This window comes from Pinus tabuliformis, chromosome 5_1 (genome assembly GCF_031772625.1).
Source record: "Pinus tabuliformis cultivar Carrire ecotype Pingquan chromosome 5_1, CPIR1, whole genome shotgun sequence".
Classification (NCBI taxonomy): domain Eukaryota; kingdom Viridiplantae; phylum Streptophyta; class Pinopsida; order Pinales; family Pinaceae; genus Pinus; species Pinus tabuliformis.
The window spans coordinates 902,654,186-902,674,957 of NC_142305.1; positions in this window are offsets into that span (position 1 = coordinate 902,654,186).

The window sequence follows — 20,772 nt, forward strand, 5'->3', positions numbered from 1 at the left end:
AAAACAAAGTCAAAAGGTACCAAGTTTACTAAAGAAACAAGAATGGATTATAATATGGAAATGAAGGAAGGAAGATTTTCCTACAAAGGTCTTTCAATTATAGATCACAAATTAATTACATTAAAATGAAGTATTCAAGGGAAAAAAATTAATATCACTATCAACACAAGCAACGAGAAAAATTACATCAATATTAATTTGGTGAATCAGCTATTAATTCAAGAGCCAAGCATTGGTGAAAGAAAATATATTTTTGGCCAGAAGGAATATGAAATTAATGATTTACAAGTGGCAATTGATCATTATGAATGCATTTCTCAATTCAGTGTCGTAACTATGGTTAAGAAAGAGATTGACATAATTCTTAGTCTACCTTGGTTTAAAGAATTGGGTATGTTCATGTTAAACATAGAGGAAAAAATTTTGATGTTTCCTTATAAAAATAAGTTGATCACACTCCAAGACATGACAACGAAGTCAGAGACAATAATGCCCTCATCAAAAAATTTTAAAGATATTTTGAAACTGATGTTTCAAGATAATAAAAAACAATATCAAAGAAGCAGAAAGAGCTTGAAGAAGTCATCTCCAGTAAAGACAAATAAATTTCGCGCCTCATAGATCACAATGAAAAATTGCTCGAACAAGTCAAGAAAGCTAAGGCCATAAAGAAAGAACTCAAGAAACGCCTAACAGAACAAGAAGAGGAAAATTTACGTTTAAAGAACCTTAATCAAACATTATTAGAACAAATCAAAAAAATCATCTGAAATATCCAGTAACTACAACATTCCACAAAATATTAATCTAGGATGATTAGATACATTTCTATTTGACATTTTTGTTTATCACTTAGAAGATCATATCGTCTTGTATCAACAAAGATGACAGTTCTGAGATGAGAAGACAATTGAAATAGAAAAAGAGATCAAGACTTTTCATCAGTAAGCTTTGAGGACAAAGCTTTTCTAAAGGGGAAGGTATTGTTATGAATAAAATATATAAAAATAAATAATAAATGTAATAATAGTTAATTAAACAATAATTATTTACTAAAGAGCCATGTCTCTAAGGACATGACCAGTCATGAAAGGGAACCTACCCAGGTATTTAAGGCCCCCCCCCCCTCGCCCCTGTCAAATACTATATCTCATACCTCATATCATCTATATATATCTATATAAATATTGTTGTCCTATCATGGACATTTACATATATTAGATCTTCTTAGTATTTTGTTGCGTATACGAACTTTGTTAATTACATTTTCTTTTATAATGCCTCTTAATACCATATTAATACATCCATGGGGTTGTCAAATTGGTTTAGAAAATTCCTAAATATAAATGTGATGTATACATGTATTAGGGTGAATTCCTCCCATATTAGTATATTCCAAAGAAAATGCATCACAATGTTTTTGTAATTTTTGAATCAATTGTTCTTTCTGAGATTCCTCAAGTTTGGAATTATGTTTGAATTTTTCCCTTGTTTAATCTCAATAGAAGTAAAACAAGTTTCTGAAATTTAATTAATAAATGATATAGAATCAAACAGTGCTAATCAAGTGTCTATAGTACATTTTTCCTATAAAAAAATCCATTATATAATTGAAAGAAGAGTACCCCCCCAACCCCCAGATATTGAACAATATCAAAATTAGTAATGAAATTAGTGATTTGATTTTCTTCAATATCCTTATTTAAATTCATAGCTTGATTGATCGTTAAGATTGGTTGTATTATTTCTTCATCGTTAATTTCATCATCAGATGATTGTGTGTTTTCTAATTCAATTAAAGATTTTGAATGTGGATACAAAGTAAAAATTTTAATTAAATCACCTTGAGAGATAGTCATGTCGACATATCGATAACTAATAAATTCATTAGCTTTAGCTAACAAAGGTATTATTAGGATTAATGGAAGACCACCTAAATTATATTTAGGTTGTAATACCCTAAAATCAATTGGATATTCCTATGAACCTAAAGAAACTATAACATATTTTATTATTCCTTCAAGTTTTATTGTAGATCTTTTTGCTAATTGTAAAAATGTGAGCGTGTGACGATGATTAGATAATTGTAATTCATCCATAGTTCCTTTTGTCATGAAATTAATTGCAACTCTTAGGTCTATTAGAGTGCTTGCAATCGAAATGTTATTGATATTAATTTTACCAATAGGACTACCAGTGTCAACATATTTTTCCATAATTTTTTCCCTCACACTAGATTTATTAATTTGCCTAAGACTTGCATTATTTATGTGTATTTTTTCTTTCTTCCCCGTTTTCTTAAACATTCCCTGATTGTTTTAGCATAAATTGGAATATCCTTTCTTACTTGCAATGGAAGAATTTTAATACAAATATTCTTTAATTCGTCCAATAAATCATATTCATATAATTTGATTTGACTATCCAATTTCAACTTTTTTGGAAAGTAGGAGATTAATTTAGTTGAGGTTGATCTCCTCTAGAAGGAGAAGTTTTTTTATTATTATGATAGAACTATTATTATTGTTTAATTGATTAGGAGTTTCCTCCTCAAATTGTTCTTTAATAATAATTAGATAATTTTGATGAATTACTTTCTGTGATCCAAGATGAATGTAATTTAAATCAAGAGTAGTAATCATATAATTTGGAAATTTTTGTAACTTAGTATTGTAAGCATGTTGATCTAGCTTATTATTAGGATTTGGAATGGGTTATGCATGTAAGTGATTAGGTCTAGGAGGAGGTTGCTTTGATGGTAAGTTAAAATGTTGTGTTTGTGGGACTTGTGGCCATTAAGGTTAATTAGGATTGGATTGTTGAATTTATGGGGAACACTAGGTTTGTAGAGGATATTATGGATAAATTTTCATATTCCCATAGGTAGTCCTTCACCATCCTTGTTACGATGGTTAGATTTGAACTTATCGTGGTGACCATGTTCCTAAGACATAGCAAGAATCCAATTTTTCTAGGGGTATTATTAATTTGAATAACAGGAATTAAATAGCTATAAAGGGTCTTGAAATATACTTGATGCCCCTGGTTTCCAAGGTATCTTAGGTGAAAAGAACCAAAGTTGTTCAATATCTTCTTTGTCTCCTTAATAGACTGCTTTGATTTCCAGTATTGAAGGACATTTTTTTGTTGCGTGGTTCCCTACACAAATGCTACAAAGTTCAATGTTATTCAAAGGACATTCTTTTGAAGGATATTTATTTCTACTTTCTGGATGGAAAATGGATAAAGACACATTCTCTTATTCTTGCTTTTGTTTAATATTTAATGTATCTAATTGTGAACTAAGGGTACTAAGAGTGTCAATTTTAAATTTATCCACTAAATTGCTAATTTCAATTCTACTTATCCCACCAATTGTTTATTTATTGAGCCTAGAAATAACATCTCTAGGACCCTTACCATATTTAGCTTTTCCTCAAGAAATGTGTTTCCATAGTTCATAGATTTATGGGTAACTTAATTATGAGACACCTCCTTTTCCCACAAGATTAAGTTCATCTATCCATTCATCTCTTATTCCAAGAAGCAACGAGATTTTAAGAGTATCTAAATATAATTTATATTGCTTAACCCTATATACATTATAATGAATTCTTTCTCGATAATCCTTAGCATTTTCCTCGTCAAATCAGAAATCTAGTCAATCTTTCTACTCCAGGAGACAAAGCTAACCGAGGAAGAAATGGAAACAGTATATAAAAGGGAATGAACTTCAAAGAATTAATAATCAATGCAAGAGGAGCATCAAGAGGTGTGTGTACTATTTGGAACCAGGCAGTGAAAGAGGAGCATCAAGAGGTGTGTGTACTATTTGGAACCAGACAATTACTGATCTATCCTGATGATGAGCCACAGTGGATGGCTCGAAACGTCGATGCAAACAATTATGGATGCGAGAACTCCAGAAGAAAACTACACACAAATCATGGATCTACAAGGTGTTTACAAAGATTGATATTGGATCAAGACCAATTTTCAAAACAAAGACACTGAAAAAGGCTTTACAATATACAATGTTTATGCCCCTACACATTATAGAGACAAAGATCAATGCTAACACTCTTTAGCAAATAACTTAGCAACATAAGATAACCCAAATGTTATAGTAATATGTGATTTCAATTTAGTCATGAATGTCAGAGAAAAGCGAGGTGGCTCCTATCTTCTGAATCCAAGCAGGGACAAGCTTGAGGCTATAATCAAAGAGCATATTATAATGGACATTATACCGAAGAATGGAACATTCACCTGGAGCAACAAAAGGACAGGCTTATGCAACATAAAATAAAGGTTGAACCAATTTTTAATCCATGAAAGTTTCATAGCAGGAGTTGGAACTGCCACCTCAAAAATCCTCTTAGTTGCAGCATTAGACCATAAGCCCATTACCTTATCTATGGGTGAAATCAATTAATTTGGGACCACTTCCTTTTCACTAAAATCCTCATTGGCCCACCATAGAAGAGTCCAAGCAACTGGTGCAGACTACATGGAAGACTAGAATCAACGGGCCACCTAGTTATGTATGGGAAACCAAGTTAAAGCTTTTTAGATTAGCACTCAAATATTGGGAAAGATCAAGATACAAGGAGCCAATGCATGAGGAAATTACAAAAAGAGATGGAAATTGTACAGGCAAAAATGGAAAATGAAGAAGAAACCATAGATCAACTTTACACCAATGTAAAAGAGATATATTAGAAATTGTACCAAAGCAATAGGAAAGAAAAAAAGAGTTGGAGGATTAATTTCATAAGATTGTGGGTACAAGCTGGTGAAGAGAACACAACTTTTTTCCACAATCAAACCAAGGCAAGAAGAATAAAAAATAGTGATGAAGATGGAAGCACACTAGCATTACAGAAGGTTGCTAACAACAAATTTAGAGCATGACAGTTTTGAATACTTCCTTGGAACAACTAAAAAAATTGTAACAAAGGAGGCCATTGCAGCACTAACAAAATTAGTGGGTGAAAATGAACTACAAAAGGAAATATGGATTCTAAAACCAGATAAAGCGTCAAGGCCAAATGGATTAGTTATAGCATTCTACTGTAGGTATTAGGATCTCATAAAAAAATATTTTCCCAAGATGATTCAATGGGTTCAAACCAAACACAAAATAGGGGGTAACACCAATTCAACTTTATTTTCTTTGATTCCTAAAGAAACTAGGCCTACTTCCTTTAATCATTTCTGACCTATATCCTTGTATAATTCCTCTTATAAAATCATAACCAAAATCCTTGCAAGTCGTCCCAAAATCCTTCTCCCATAGATGATCTCTGAAAACCAAGGTGGATTCATACAAAAAAATAAATTGTGGACAAAATTATCTTAGTACAGGAAGCCATCCATTCTAGCCTATCCCGAGAAGAGAAAGGATTCATTCTAAAACTCAAAATGGAAAATTCCTTTGATAAGGTTAGACACTCATTTCTTTTTATTGTCTTAGACAAGCTTAGTTTTTCTAGGGATTTCATTAATCTCACCAAGGCATGCATCCACAAGCCATGTATAGATCCTTTGGTAAAATGGAAAACCAAGACAATTCTTTCAGAGAACCTGAGGGCTAAGACAGGGAAGACCTATCTCACCATTCCTCTACATCATTATGGTCGAAACTCTTGGCAAGGAACTTCAGCATGATAGACAAAGAGGGCTTCTCATTGGAGTTCAATACAACAAAGGATTCAAAAGCATGAACCATTCCCAATTTGTTGATGACACATTCAATCATAGGTGGGGCCTCCTCCACGGTGGCAAGAAGATTCAAATCCACCATAGGCTAATTCTTATAAGCATTGAGAGGACTTCTTAGTAGGTTAAAGAGCAACATATATGGCTAAATCACCACTCCAAGAATCCTTCAACTTACATCTCAAATATTCGAGATACCTTGCAAAGTGGGTTGGACACACTTCAAATATTTAGGTATGTCAATCACCAAGAAAACTCTGAAAATTGAGGTCTAGACTGAGGTCATAGACAAAATGAAGATGAAACTTCAGCAATGGGGAATGTGTTGGCTAAACCTAGAATGTCAGGTCATCCTAATTAAATTTGATTTTTAGCCCTCCCTTTATACCAATTTACAATTTTTGCAAGCTCTTGCAAGCATACAAAAGCAAATGAAGCTTACCATAAGGAAGTTTTTATGGCAGGGAGGCAGAACAGAGACAAAAAAAAATCAGTTTATTCAATTGGGAAAAAGTAACAGCGCCCTATGAAAGAGGAGGAATATCCATTAAATAATTAGTATTGAAGAACTTAGCCATCGGAGAAAAAATAGTGTGGAGGATAATAAACGGAGAATCAACATGGTGGAAGAAAGTCTTAGAAGGGAAATATATGAACACCCATCGACATCAACTCATACAAAGTCAGATAACTACAAGACCCTGTACTCAAATTTGGAAATTATGTAAAAAACCCTCCCTCCCATTCAAGCTCACACCTCCATAATTCCAGGGGGAGGACATGAGATAAATCTCTGGGATGAAAGTATCATGAGTAAGTCAAAGTTATTCGCTATTCCAGAAATCCAACATCTCAAAAATTGTCTAGTAGGAAAAGGCATCATTAAACGGGAACAAATTTCAGTTTGGGATCAGAATGACACCTTCTGGAAAGGTTGGAAATCTCTAACTCTCCCATCCAAGCTTCGACATCAATGGCATCTCTTTCTATATCACCTAAAGGGTGCAACACCTATATAATTTAAGCATCAAGAAAACTTTAAATGGAATCTGACAGGGAGGGATTACACAGTTAATAGCGGCTGCGATGCCCTTCAAGGAGAACCAGAGCAACAACCCCTTTGGCCTCATTGGAAAGTGGTATGGAAGGCTAAAATTCTGCCAAAAATCAAACTATTCATATGTACCCTCCTAAAGGGAAAGATTATATTTGTTGATAATCTTAGAAAGTGCAACATACAGGGTCCATACATATGCCCATTATGCCTACACGTGGAGGAAACCATCCAACACTTATTCCTCTCATGTACATTCTCCCAAAACTACTAGAAGGTTATGTTCCATACTCTTCCTATACAGGTAAACTTTGAGTTGAATGTCGTCAAGTTCTTTACACAATTGATCTCAAGCTACCCATACTCCTTCAAAAAGAATAACTTGCTTAAGTGCTTTTGGTTAGCCTCCTTGCATTTCTATGTTGGTAGCTCTGGTTAGCTGGGAATAAATGTATTTTTCAAAACAAGAAACCAGAGAAAAGGAGGATAATTGCTAAATTTTGGGGCCTCTCAACAAAAACCATCCTTTCAAAAGGAAATAATAAACTAGACCAATAAAGCCTGCAAGTGGAAGAAGCGTTATGGTTAAAATTTGTATCGGATAAGACTCCTCACAACACACTCAATCCTTTGAGAAGCTGACCAACTCTTACTAATTGGAAAATCATATCTAAAGACGGGGAATTTACAGATTGGTTAGAAGAACAAAAGTGACCTTGTCTTTCTTTGATGGGGCCTCCAAACAAAATCCTTGAAGAGATGGAGCAGGGGGAATCGTATTCAATTCTAAGGGAGAAGAAACAACCTCCTATGCATGGGGATTAGGCAATGACACGAACAAAAAGTAGAAGCCTATGGGCTTCTCCTAGGAATTAAGATTCTTTGGGACTTCTGCCTCAAGAAACCCATTGTGATTGGTGACTTTTCCATCCTCATTCAACATATGATTAAAGGTATTAGGCCCAAAAATGCAAACCTTATTCAAACTATGATATGAATCCAACATCAATTAACATATTTGAGGAGATAATATTTTATCATGTCCTTAGAGAAAATAATATAAAAGCCGATCAATAAGAAAAATGTGTTTGTCATCGATGCCAAGGTGAAATCTTAATCAATGAAGAGGTATGCACATTTCATATTCCCTGAATTGTACTCAAATCACATGTAAGCCTAGACAACGGATGTCCTCTCCTTAGAATTTGAGATGGATTCTTTCAAAAATGATAGCATGCACAATCTAATTGATAATAAACAAATCTCCAAGGGTCAAATTACTACTCTCTATGTTGATCTAAGTATCTGTTGTGCTCTACAACAACCCCCCATTTCATATCATCTTTACTTAAAAAAATATTAACGTATGAAATGGGTCCCTTCAAAGTTTAATTGGTATCAATATTTTTATTGTTCAAAAGAGGTCTGATAATCAAATGTATTCATTTCATGAAACCCTTTTTGGAAAAAACCTTTAAAGAAATAAGGCAAATCTTTGTCATTGCGATAAAGCGATCGCAAGATCGCATATCGCAATGATTTAAGAAATACAAATAAGCGGCACATTGATTACCCCCGATGCGATATCGCAATCGGCGATCGGCAACACTTCATACACATCTTAAAAAACGCACATAACATAAGCCCCGACGCGACGCGATATCGGCGATCGGGTATCGGCGATACTTCATATGCGGTCAAGGCAGTTTAAGTCATTTACTCCGAGCCGATGCAATTGCGCAATCGGCAATCGGCTACATCCCATGCACATTAATAAGGCGCCCAGGTCTTACCCCCGATGCGATGCGATATCGGCAATCGGGGAATCGGCAAATCACTCTAAATGCACCTTGTCATATTTCTTCGCGCTAATCCGATGCGACGTCGCAATCGGCGTTCGGGAGGATCCTATGCTTATGATTATATAATGCCCATTCTCCTAAAGCGATGCGATATCGCTATCGGCGATCGGAATTTCAAAAGACATAGCTTGAAGATCTAAAGTAATATTGATATCCGATCAATACAGCGCGGATTTCGAAAAAACCGTTAAATGGAGGGATAAGGTGATGTATTCATATTTAAAGTTTTGCCCCTTCGATTAACGATCACCTGCGCTCAACCGCCAAAATATCCATTGCACGCTTAAGGGAGTCATTCAACCGGATAATGGCGTAATAAGCATTTAAGGAGTAGCAGGCCTTAAACGGCCATTTAATATATCTGCAATATCTTCTCATTGATTGGATCCGCAGCCATTTTTGAGAGCTAATTTCTCAGCACGCTTCAATTGATATATCTTTTCCCACCATGAGTCCTCATTGTTATATTTCTATGTTACGGTTTTTCTTGCCTTTGTGCAGAATTCATCCTCCAACACAAGCCTGAGCATGATGGGAAAGAAATCTAAGAAGACCGCGGGTTCCGCTGCTACATCAGCTGCAGGACAAGCTGCCACAGATAAAAAGAAGGGCTTAATATCGGATACTACATGCACGGGCCTTACTAGAGCTACATGGCAAGGCACATATAATTTGATTGAAGCCGAACAACCAGAGAAGGCAGTGATAGAAGCTACTGCGGATCCCACTCGCAAGTCTGATTCCACTCTCAAAGACTTAGCCGACTCTTTCCTTCACAGGATAGCGGCCAGAGAACAGATTCTCCCCTACACAGACGTCGTGCGATGGGCAATTGAGGAAATTCCAATCCTCGACAGAACTTTTAGCACCAGAGATGGGAGGATTTTTGGATCGTTTAAGCCAGAGCATCTAAGGCAAATGTATCATTTGCCTGAGCCGAAGAAAGTGTATAACAAGACGTTCCTGGAGAAATTTGCATCTGATAATGAAGTGGAATCTGAACCCATCCGGGATTGGAGGCAGAATCCAGCCAAAAACAAGCACGAGTCTTTCGGTAAGTACTCAGTTGATTCTTTGGCTTCTCCCTATTGCTATGCGGGGATAATGATGTGTAGGCTATGGGGATTACATGACTCTGCTAATTTCACCATAGAGATGGTTCCTCTAATGGAAGCGGCAGTAAACAGCATAATTATGGATTGGGCTACTATTCTCTCTGATAAGCTAGCCGTAGTTGTTCGTGACTTTAGAAAAGGTTCTGTTGTTACTGAAAGGAAAATTCCCCCGTTTTATTATAGTGCATACATTTTAGATACATTATGTTTTAATTCTGAGTTTCTCGTCCTCGGTTGGAGGTGGACTACCCAAGACCCCTCACCCATTCATATATACCACCAGAAATTGTGGAAATCTTCTTACAAACACCATTTGTATCAAATCTGCAATGGCTTTATGGTTCCCATTCATTATTCTATTTTTGATAAGCCCATTCCCAGAATCTCCTACCTAGCTTCCTTTGATTTACCGGCGGTAGCAAGTTGGTTTGGAGAAGAGAGATTTACCTACATTAGGGTTTTTGGCAGCCAAGCCAATCCGCATGTTCTCCCTTTGTATATTCCAGATAAACTGCTAGCAAGAGAAGTCTCCTATCAAATTATGGCAGAGAGTACTACACAGACTCTCAAGAAAGAAAAGAAGAGGGGCTGGCCCTCTTTTCCCTTGAGAATTGGTGTCTATACTCTGCATGATCTAAAACACGCAGAAAAGGAAGCCACAAAGATGCAGTCCTTAACCCTCGCCACTATCCCGAATAGGCTATATGATCCAAACAAACACGCCTATACTGCACTAGAACAGGCCAAATTAACAAAATGTGATCATCAAGAAGATTGGTTTGACGACCTATTCGTTTCAAACGAAACAATAGGTCAAGCTAGAGAACTTGCTCGATTAAAATATAATGATGAAGGGGTAACTGAGTTCAATAAACTTAGGGAGCAGAGGTTGCAAACTCTGCCTCTAGATTTACTGGCAACAACCCCAGCGACATCTTCAAGCGAGCCTGGTCGGCAACAGTCAAACCAGCCTCCTGTTATAACAGAAAATCAGAAGAAGCAACAGGCAGAAATGCAGAGAAAAGAACAAGTGGAAAGGCAAAGGAAAGAACAAGCAGAAAAGAGAGCACAAATGGAACAAGAAGAGAAAAAGAAGAAAGAGATAGAGCAGAAGAGGGAACAAGAAGAGAAACAGAAAAGAGAACAAGAAGAACAGCAGAGGAAAGAGCATGAAAAAGAGTAGCAGAAACAAACCACCGATGTCAATGTGGACACTACCATAGACCCCAAACTATTTCAAGAATGGCAGCAATTTCATTCCATCATCAGTGGATTGGAATGTTCAAAAGATGGGGACACTTCCAAGACAAATGATACGCAGGACATCACTTCTCCTCAGGTTCTAAGCAGAACCAGCGGTCCACCCATTTCCCAGGACGTTGAGGTAATTCCTAAAGACCCTTCCGATCAAATTGTTCTCCAAGTGGAAGATATTCCTCCCTTGGATGTTTTCTACAGCCCGAGGCATAGAGCAGTTGTGAAGCGATCAAGGAAAAGACGAAGGATTGATCAACCTTCTATCTTTCCAGAGCAAACAGTCACGGGTAATGTAGTATGGAAGGAGGAATTGGACCCCTCCGATGACCTAACAAAGCTGTCACAGTATGCAGGTGCCTATTCTGCAGCAACTATCGACAAGGCATCGGAGGTAAGTCTTCTGCTGAAGACTAAGGACCAAGATATTTTTGCATTACAGGCAGAGGTGACCGAGGCAAAACAAAGGGCAGCGCAAGAAGAGGAGCAGTTGCTGGTACAAAAGCAAATGAATGAGCAATTAACCCAGCAATTGCAGGAAGAAAGACAGAAGATCAACCAGAGCGCGATCCAGAAACAAAAGGAGTTATCGGAGGCATTGGCACAGTTGAGGACAGCAAATGAGCTGATGATGAAAACGAAGGACGAGAAAATAGCTCAATTATCATCACGGCTCGAAGTCATGAAAGGCACCCAAAAGGTGGAGGAATTCAGAGCAGAGGCATCGCAAATAAACAGTGCTTTAATATCACAGATTAGACTCCTGTGTAATCAACTCACTGAGGCAGAACCATTGTGCGAGCTAACTACATCCATTAATCAGCAGGTAGATAAGGCCAGGAATGAGTTGGACCAGGCCGATGAGCTCATAAGTGGATATCTTGACTGGCAAGATTCTGATGTGGGAAAAGCAGCGAAGTTGCCTAGAATCCAAGAAACATATAAGGACATACTCTTTACAGAATGGCACACTCAAATGATGAAAGCAGAAAGGGCGGCTTCAAGATGTAAATTAACTGCCGGCAATATGATTGATCTGGTCAACAACACCCTTTACCTGGCAAACATGATCTCTCAGTGTACACCTGGAAGAATAACAACAGCAAATATGATTGAGCAAACAAGTTATCCTGAATTAGAGGAGAAAGGGAGATTAATCGCTGGGGTTAACACTTTGAATTTCGATGCATATTGGCTCTTTCTGATCAAGCCACACACACAAAGGTCTGCCCTCAAGTGTTTAACTGATGCACTCGGGTGTATAATTCCCGATATTCAAGATGCCACATACGCTGCTCAGCTCAGTTCGCGCCTCAACAAACCGCCTGAAGTAGAGCCAATGCTAGCGATAAGTCAGCTCAGGTTTAAAGGCAAAGAGCCTACCTGATGAATCATTGCTGCCGATTGCCAGATCGTTCCAAGAAATAGGATCAATATTTATTGATACCAATTATGTAGGATTTCTGTTTATTAGATATTTAGAATAGCTTAGTATTTATAGACCCTTTCATTGTTTTGGAAAGGGTCGTAAAATTTTGTAATAGACTTAAAGACTGAAGTTTGCACTACTGTGCTTCAGCCTATATTCTTTTATGAAACTCGACCAATCGTTCTTAATTTGACAAGGAAGTTTCTTTATGCAATTGCGCACTATTGTCTTTTGTTGGGGATGTTTTCTGAGTCGAAGGAAGAACTGCGACATAGCGATTGATATACGGGAGTGTTAAACATCTTATATGGTACTTTTATCTGTATCTGTATTCATTCCTTTTGTATTAGTTGTTGTGTAATTATTCTTGCTATTGTTGAATACATGTATGTGTTGTAACAGCAAATCTCTATCTCATTCCACTATTGGATGTTTTGCGATATGCCTTTTTCTTTAATCATGCATGTAACAATGATATAAATGATGAAGTGTAGTAATTTCGCTGTTATCGCTTTGCGTAACTATTTATGCACAGCAGTCTTGAATGATTTAATATCTATGTTTTAGAGATGGAGTCATCTATATGCCTGTCTTAAAGCACGGATCATCAAACGCTATGCTTTAGAAAACAATAAGTTCCCGGGATAGATCATAGTCATTATATTTTATTGATAGTTTTAGTTATTCGCTTATCACCAGCATATTCTATAAGTCATTCATCCATCCCGTCTACCTATAATTTTTGGGAAACTGGTCCCATTATCCCCAGTCGGAGCCACTATTCCAAACGGAAAAGGAGCTGTATCAAGGTCCGGACCGGGTGGTTTCCCCTATGTTGTTGCAGCGATTTTCGAGGCATCAACATAATTGGCGCTAGAAGGAGGGCATCAACTGTGAATGGCACATAAGCCAAAACCTATAAGCCATTCCAAGAGTAATTCTCCCTCCGAATCCCCTCGATCTTCCCATTTGCATACTGGTTCGCCGGTATCCAAACAAGGAGAAGGGGAATCAACTACCACTGCTCAAACCCATCATACTCCAGAACAATTAAGTCTTGAATCACCTGAAGTCCAGTCTCTAATCCATAAACTTCAGAGCTTCTCGATTTCACCACAGAAATCTGAGGTATCAGAAAGCAGTGCGACTTCGCAGTTCAATCTAACTCATCCTCTCACCAGACTTCAGAGCAAGAAACTCGGTATTGAACCTACTGAGTTCCCTTTACCCAAAAGGAAAAAGGCGAAGAAAACTACCGAAGGATCTGATAGTGAAGAGCTTTCATCCACGTCCTCCATTGCATCTTCCCCTCTGCGAAGTCAACCATCCACTCCCCCATTACAAATTGTCGTTCACCAGGGATTAGAAGCCTCAACATCCCAACCTGTTCACTCCTCATCATTAATTCCTTCCCATACATCTGGAATCCCAACAGTAGTATCAACCACTGTCGCTATTACAATGGCAGACCCATGGACTAGGCCAGGTGCAGTCAACATGCCTGCACCATTGCATCCTCTACCAGATGCTCCTGAAAAATGGCTACCTAAATTTAACCCTGATGACGGGACCCAGGCTGAAGAACACATTAATAATTTTGTGTTAGCAGTTAACTTGAAAGGAGTGACGGAACAAGATGTTGTTGTAAGACTCTTCCCTTATACCTTGCAAGGATCAACAGGATCCTGGTATTTTTCCTTACCCTCTGGTTCAATTACCAGTTGGAACACTTGCCAAGAGCAGTTTCTTACCAAATATGGAGATGACAGGTCCTTAGCTACCTTAATAAATGACCTCTCCAATTTGAGAATAGAGCATAGGGAGCCGATAAAGGAATTTAATGCCAGATTTAATAAACTCCTGAATAAAATCCCTACAGCTTCCAAACCAAGTGAACAAATTCAAAGCGAATGGTATATTACCGCCCTACCTGCCAACATAGCCATTTTTGTAGACAGGGTCGGGAAACCTACCTTAGCTGAAAACATGAAAGAAGCACTTGTTGTGGAAAAGCGCATCAATGCTCTAGAGAAGAAAGCTGCTTTGGAAGATAGAAAAGCTAAAAAAGTCTCATTTAAAGAGGATTCCAAGAAGAAAACCCCAAAGGACCCGTACGACATGGAGGGTTTACAAAAATTCCTGAAAACATTGTCTAACGAAATGGTCGAAATAAAGAAGCAGGTGGTCGAAACCTCAAACAAAAGACCATTTAGGACTTATAAGAAAACTGAAACAAAGCCGCCGAATGTCATATCTAACGCAGATTCAGAGCAAGAAGAAGAGGAAGAGGAAACAGCCTCACAAACTGATGATGAAGAAGAAATAGCGGAATGCCATGGAATGTGGGATTTTATACTCCCAAACTCTGATACCGAGAATGAAGAAGAAGCCTTTCCGGTTACTACAAGAAGTAAAAGTACTTCTGAACCTACCCAGGCAACTTCAAAGAAAAGGAGTGCAGGTGCTACCACAACAAAGGAAAAAGTTCCCCCTAAGAAGTCGCCTGTAGTAGTTCCGCAAAACCAGCCTTCAACTTCTAATTCTCCTTCAACATCCAAAACATTACTGGTATCCAATTCAATGGAATATAACATTGTTGATGACATGAAGAAAACTAAGGCAAACATAACTATGTTTGAGCTTAGTAAATTAAAGCATCAGCAAAAATTACTTCTCAAAGAATTGAATGTTGTTCCCTCTACACCCCTTCCCAGTGCAAAAGCTGCTAATGATTCAGGCCAACCTCCTCCAGGTATGGTTGAAGCTACCGATTCAGTTCTAATTGGAGATAGATCGAATTCTCATACTCCACCCTTCCTGCTGACCTATGAGATTTATAACAGAAACCTGCACAACTGTCTAATTGATTCAGGGGCATCATCCAACATAATGCCAGCTTCAGTTTGCTCTAAACTGAACATTGAACCCCAGAAATCCGCTATTCATATTGTACAGTTGGACAGGACCAAAGTGCAGGTTGTGGGAGAAATTAATTCCGTAACTATCAGGTTGTCTGCCGACCCCAGGATTGTACAGAGGATTGATATCTTAATTGCTGACATACCTGAATTCTACGATTTAATTTTGAGCAGAGATTGGTCCGAAAAATTGCATGGGTATATTTCCACAGATTGGTCACATATGTGGCTTCCTACAAGGGAAAGCCAAATCAAATAAGGATCGATCGAGAGAAGCATATGACCCACACAGTTACTGAATTCGAGCAAGAAAATCAACCTGTAGCGTTCAACAACAACATTTTGGGGAACTATTCGTCAGAGTCATTCTTTGGCAACTTTCTTGCCCAACCATCTCCTTTTTCAGTTAATCATTTTACATCTCAGATTGAAAATTTTTCACAAACTGATAAGTCTAGATGTTTTAATGATGCTGAGGAAAATGTAAATATTTTTGTTAATACTCCTTTATTTTGGTCTTTATATTTTGATGGCTCTAAGTCCAGCGAGGGCTCAGGAGCAGGTTGCATTTTGGTTAGTCCACAAGGAGAAAAGACAATGCTGTCTTGTAGGTTAGAATTTGACTGCACCAATAACACAGCCGAATATGAAGCTTTAATCCAGGGATTATATAAAGCAATCGGCCTTAAAGTGCAGTATCTAAAAGTATTCGGCGATTCGGAAATCATTGTTAAACAGGTGAGGAATGCAATTCATTGTCTTTCAATTCACCTCAAGCATTATCAATCGCTAGTACAGGATCTTACCTCACACTTTTCAGCATTTAACATTTCCTCCATTCCTAGGTCACAAAACTCGGCAGCCGACCTACTAGCCAATGTAGCTTCCAAGCTTCTACCTTCTGAAGACTACAGCCTTGATAGATTTTCCGTAGAATTACTTTTTAGGCCTTCAATTCCTGACAATGTCACTAATTGGAGAGTATTTAACCATGATGAAGATATTTTGCAATTTCTAACTTCCGAAAAGTCCTATGACAATCAAATTATTGAGGAAAATGACCATGATCTACAGATGAAAGAAACACCTCAGGAAAATTCAATTCCTAAACTAGTGGTAAAGCTCGAAGATCTTTATGATATCAAAGACAGGTTTAAACCTGTAATTAATGCAAAGCTTCAAAGTTCTACCCTTAGGTTTGAATTGATAAATCTAGGTATTGACCATGCTCCTCAAAACATCAATTTAGGATTAGGACTTTCTTTGGAAGAGAAAGAAGCATTTATTAAACTATTAAGAAAAAACAAACAGGTCTTTGCTTGGAAGTATGATGATTTGAAGACATATGATACATCTATTATCTAGCATACCATCCCTATGCTTCCTGATCAGAAACCGATTCAGCAAAAGTTAAGAAAAATACATCCAAATTTGGAGAGCCAGATAAAGTCGGAACTTAACAAGCTCTTGAAAGCCAAGATTATTTTTCTGGTCCGACACTCAAACTGGGTCTCTAATATGGTGCCAGTCAGAAAGAAAAATGGCGACATTCGAATTTGTATTGATTTCAGGAACCTGAACAAAGCGAGCTTGAAAGATAACTTCCCATTACCTACTATGGAGCAAATACTCCAATCAGTAGCAGGCTCTGAATTGATGTCCTTTCTTGATGGATTCTCAGGGTATAACCAAGTTCTGGTTCATCCTGATGACCAACTTAAAACCACATTCAGAACAAAATGGGGAACATATGCGTATCAGAAAATGCCTTTTGGACTTATAAATGCAGGAGCGACATTCCAGAGAGCTATGGATATAGCCTTTAGAGGGTTGATTAGTCGAACAGTAGTCGTCTATCTAGACGATATTACTGTATATTCTAAGAAGAGGTATAATCATTTGCATGACTTAAATCAAATCTTTCAGCGATGCAAAAGATATGGTATTTCTCTGAACCCAAAAAAGTCTTTCTTTGCTCTTGATCAAGGAAAACTCTTAGGCTTTATTGTATCCAAAGATGGCATTTATATCGATCCTGATCGGATCAAGGAAATTTCTGAAATCCCTTTCCCACACAATAAAAAGTCGATGCAGTCATTTTTAGGCCAGATTAATTTTGTTAAACGATTTGTTCCAGATTTTTCTCAAATTGTATTACCACTTCAGACAATGACCAAGAAGAATTCAGTCTTCAAGTGGGGATCAGAAGAAAAGCAAGCTTTTGATGTTATCAAGCAATCAATAATCAATGCCCCAGCCTTGAATACTCCAAATTTTTCTAATCATTTTACATTGTATACCATTGCATCCGACGTGTCTTATGCTGCAGTTCTCACGCAGCCAAATGCTCACAATTTGGAAGCACCCATATCATTCTTCAGCTCAAATCTTCAGGGTGCCGAATTAAATTACTCCGATGTAGAAAAACAAGCCTTTGCTGTATTTAAAGCGGTCAAACATTATAGACCCTTTCTTTTAAAAACCCATACAAAAGTAATAGTTCCGTTCCCGGCAGTTAGGCAACTATTAATCCAAAAAGAGCTGGGTGAAAAAAGGGAAAATTGGGTCACAGCGCTTCAAGAGTATGACTTAGAAATTAGGCCAGCAAAGATTGTTAGGGGCCAAGGTTTTTGCAGGATATTGGCAGGAGCATCCAACATTCCAGAATCAAGCGATACAGATCAAACTCAAGAAATTAATCAGATAAGTGTTACTGATTCTGGATCTCAATATGCAGATTTAATCTTTTATTTAAAGAATGGTTATGCACCTCCGAATTTGTCTTACAAAAACAAAAGGGCCATTAGATTAAAAGCGAAGAATTTTACAATCATTGATGACGTGCTTTTTAGACAGAATTATGATTCTATTTTGTTAAGATGCCTTGAGAAACCTGAAGCCCAAAAGGTTTTGCAGGAGTTACATGACGGACCAGCAGGAGGACATTTCGGAGCTGACACAACAGCTCACAAAATTATTCATGCTGGTTACTATTGGCCTACTTTGTTTAAAGATGCTCACGAGTACGTAAGGAAATGTCTAAATTGTCAAACTGCTAGCGGAAGACAACGTAAATCAGCTTTCCCTCTGCAACCAATCAACATTGAGCAACCATTTGAGCAATGGGGATTGGATATCATTGGGGAGATTACTCCAGCATCTTCCAAACAGCATAAGTATATCCTTACTGCTACCGATTACTTTACAAAGTGGGTTGAGGCGATCCCTTTAAAGACAGCGAATTCTGAAGCAATCATTGAATTCATAGACCAATTCATTATTACCAGGTTTGGTGTCCCAAACGCTCTTGTTTTTGATAATGCATCTTACTTTTCAGGCAATGCTATGTTTGATTTCGCTATTAAAAGAGGATTTAAGTTAAAATATTCCGCTAATTACTATCCCCAAGGAAATGGTTTAGCGGAATCCACTAATAAGAATCTGATTAAAATTATTAAGCGAACTATCGAACAAAATCAGAGGAATTGGCACAAATCCTTAGTGTTTGCATTATGGGCTGATAGGATAACACAGAAAGCTTCTATTGGAACTTCTCCGTTTAATCTTGTCTATGGAAAAGAAGCAATCTTACCCACAAATCTTGTTCTTCCTTCTTTAGCCCTAGTGCAGTTTATTGAGGAAACTCCTTCCTCTTCTATTCAGTTTAGACATGACCAGATCCTAAAATTAGAGGAGGAAAGAGAAAAAGCCAAAGTTGTCCATGCCAAGCATCAGCAAGTCATCAAAGCAGCTTTTGATTCAGTCTCATCCGGTTCAAAACAATTCCAAGTCGGTGATTTAGTTCTGAAATGGGACAAAGCCCATGAGGACAAGGGTAAACACTCCAAGTTCCAGAAGTTGTGGCTTGGACCATTTCAGATCTGTGAGAAGATAGGCCATTCAACCTTTATATTGCAATATTTATCAGGTTTGAGAGATTCTCTCCCTGTTAATGGCCTTGTCTTGAAGAAATTCTTTAACTGAGGAGGTAACCCCTTCTCCTTTCATTTCAGTAGGATTTTATAGTTTGTAGGATTTTTTAGGAAATAAGGTTGTGAGATATCTCCCATTGACCTTTTGCTGTGATTGAAAAGAGGTCCCATAGAACGAATATGAACATTTGCTTTTAAAATGGTAGAACTTTTAACCAAAAAGGATAATTTTTAGGAAATTAGATATCTTTGTATTCTGAAATCACAATTCAAATTTTGTCAACTCCTCTCAAAGCATAGAAATATTGTAAATTGTTTTCTGTTTTTAAATTGGTCTCTAAAGGTTATCCATACTAAGATAGAAATCAATCCAATCTCAGCATCTTCAACTCTTACCCTGTCATCCATTTACTCTTAAGGAGAAATTTGTTCACCCCATTCACTAAAGTTTATGATTATTCAGAGTGTAATTCTAAAATATAAGATATTAAAGATAAGAGGTCTTATTACAAGCCTGCTTACCATGTTCATAGAGAAATAGTTTATCTGACATTACCAATACTGCAAACCAAAATAGGGTAATGGCTTGAAATTACAAGACAAGGGGTCTCATCATGAGCCAGCTTGTTCAGTTAGACTACTATCAGTGAGTGGCATTGTCAACAGCTGGCCACCAAACCAAGACAATGGCTTTTTATCTTATCAACGACAAAGAAGAAAAAAGGAAATGAAATACAAAATATGAAAAAATATTTTGAATTCATTCTGTTAATCACACTCTTAATTGAATGGGACAATGGACAATCACATGGTTAAAAGGTATCCCTGTCGAAACTATAGATGTTTGCTGGCAGCAGAGGCTCTACCTATGACAGATGAGTTTACTATAAAGGCTGATTTGGAAAGGTATTCTATTTTATCATTATAAACCAATTAAGGCCTATTTCAAAACTTAGAATGTTTTTATTTTCTTAAAGAAGAGGAAGTCAACAAAATAGTTTCAATTTTCTCAGAATACATAGAAATCTAGTTATATTAGAAATTTCCCCATTGATTGAAACTCTATTTTTGAAAAAGCTTAAATGTTTCTATTTTTGAAAGAGATAACTGGTTCTTCCAGCGAATCGCCAATTGTTGTGCTCTACAACAACCCCCCATTTCATATCATCTTTACTTAAAAAAATATTAACGTATGAAATGGGTCCCTTCAAAGTTTAATTGGTATCAATATTTTTATTGTTCAAAAGAGGTCTGATAATCAAATGTATTCATTTCATGAAACCCTTTTTGGAAAAAACCTTTAAAGAAATAAGGCAAATCTTTGTCATTGCGATAAAGCGATCGCAAGATCGCATATCGCAATGATTTAAGAAATACAAATAAGCGGCACATTGATTACCCTCGATGCGATATCACAATCGGCGATCGGCAACACTTCATACACATCTTAAAAAACGCACATAACATAAGCCCCAACGCGACGCGAT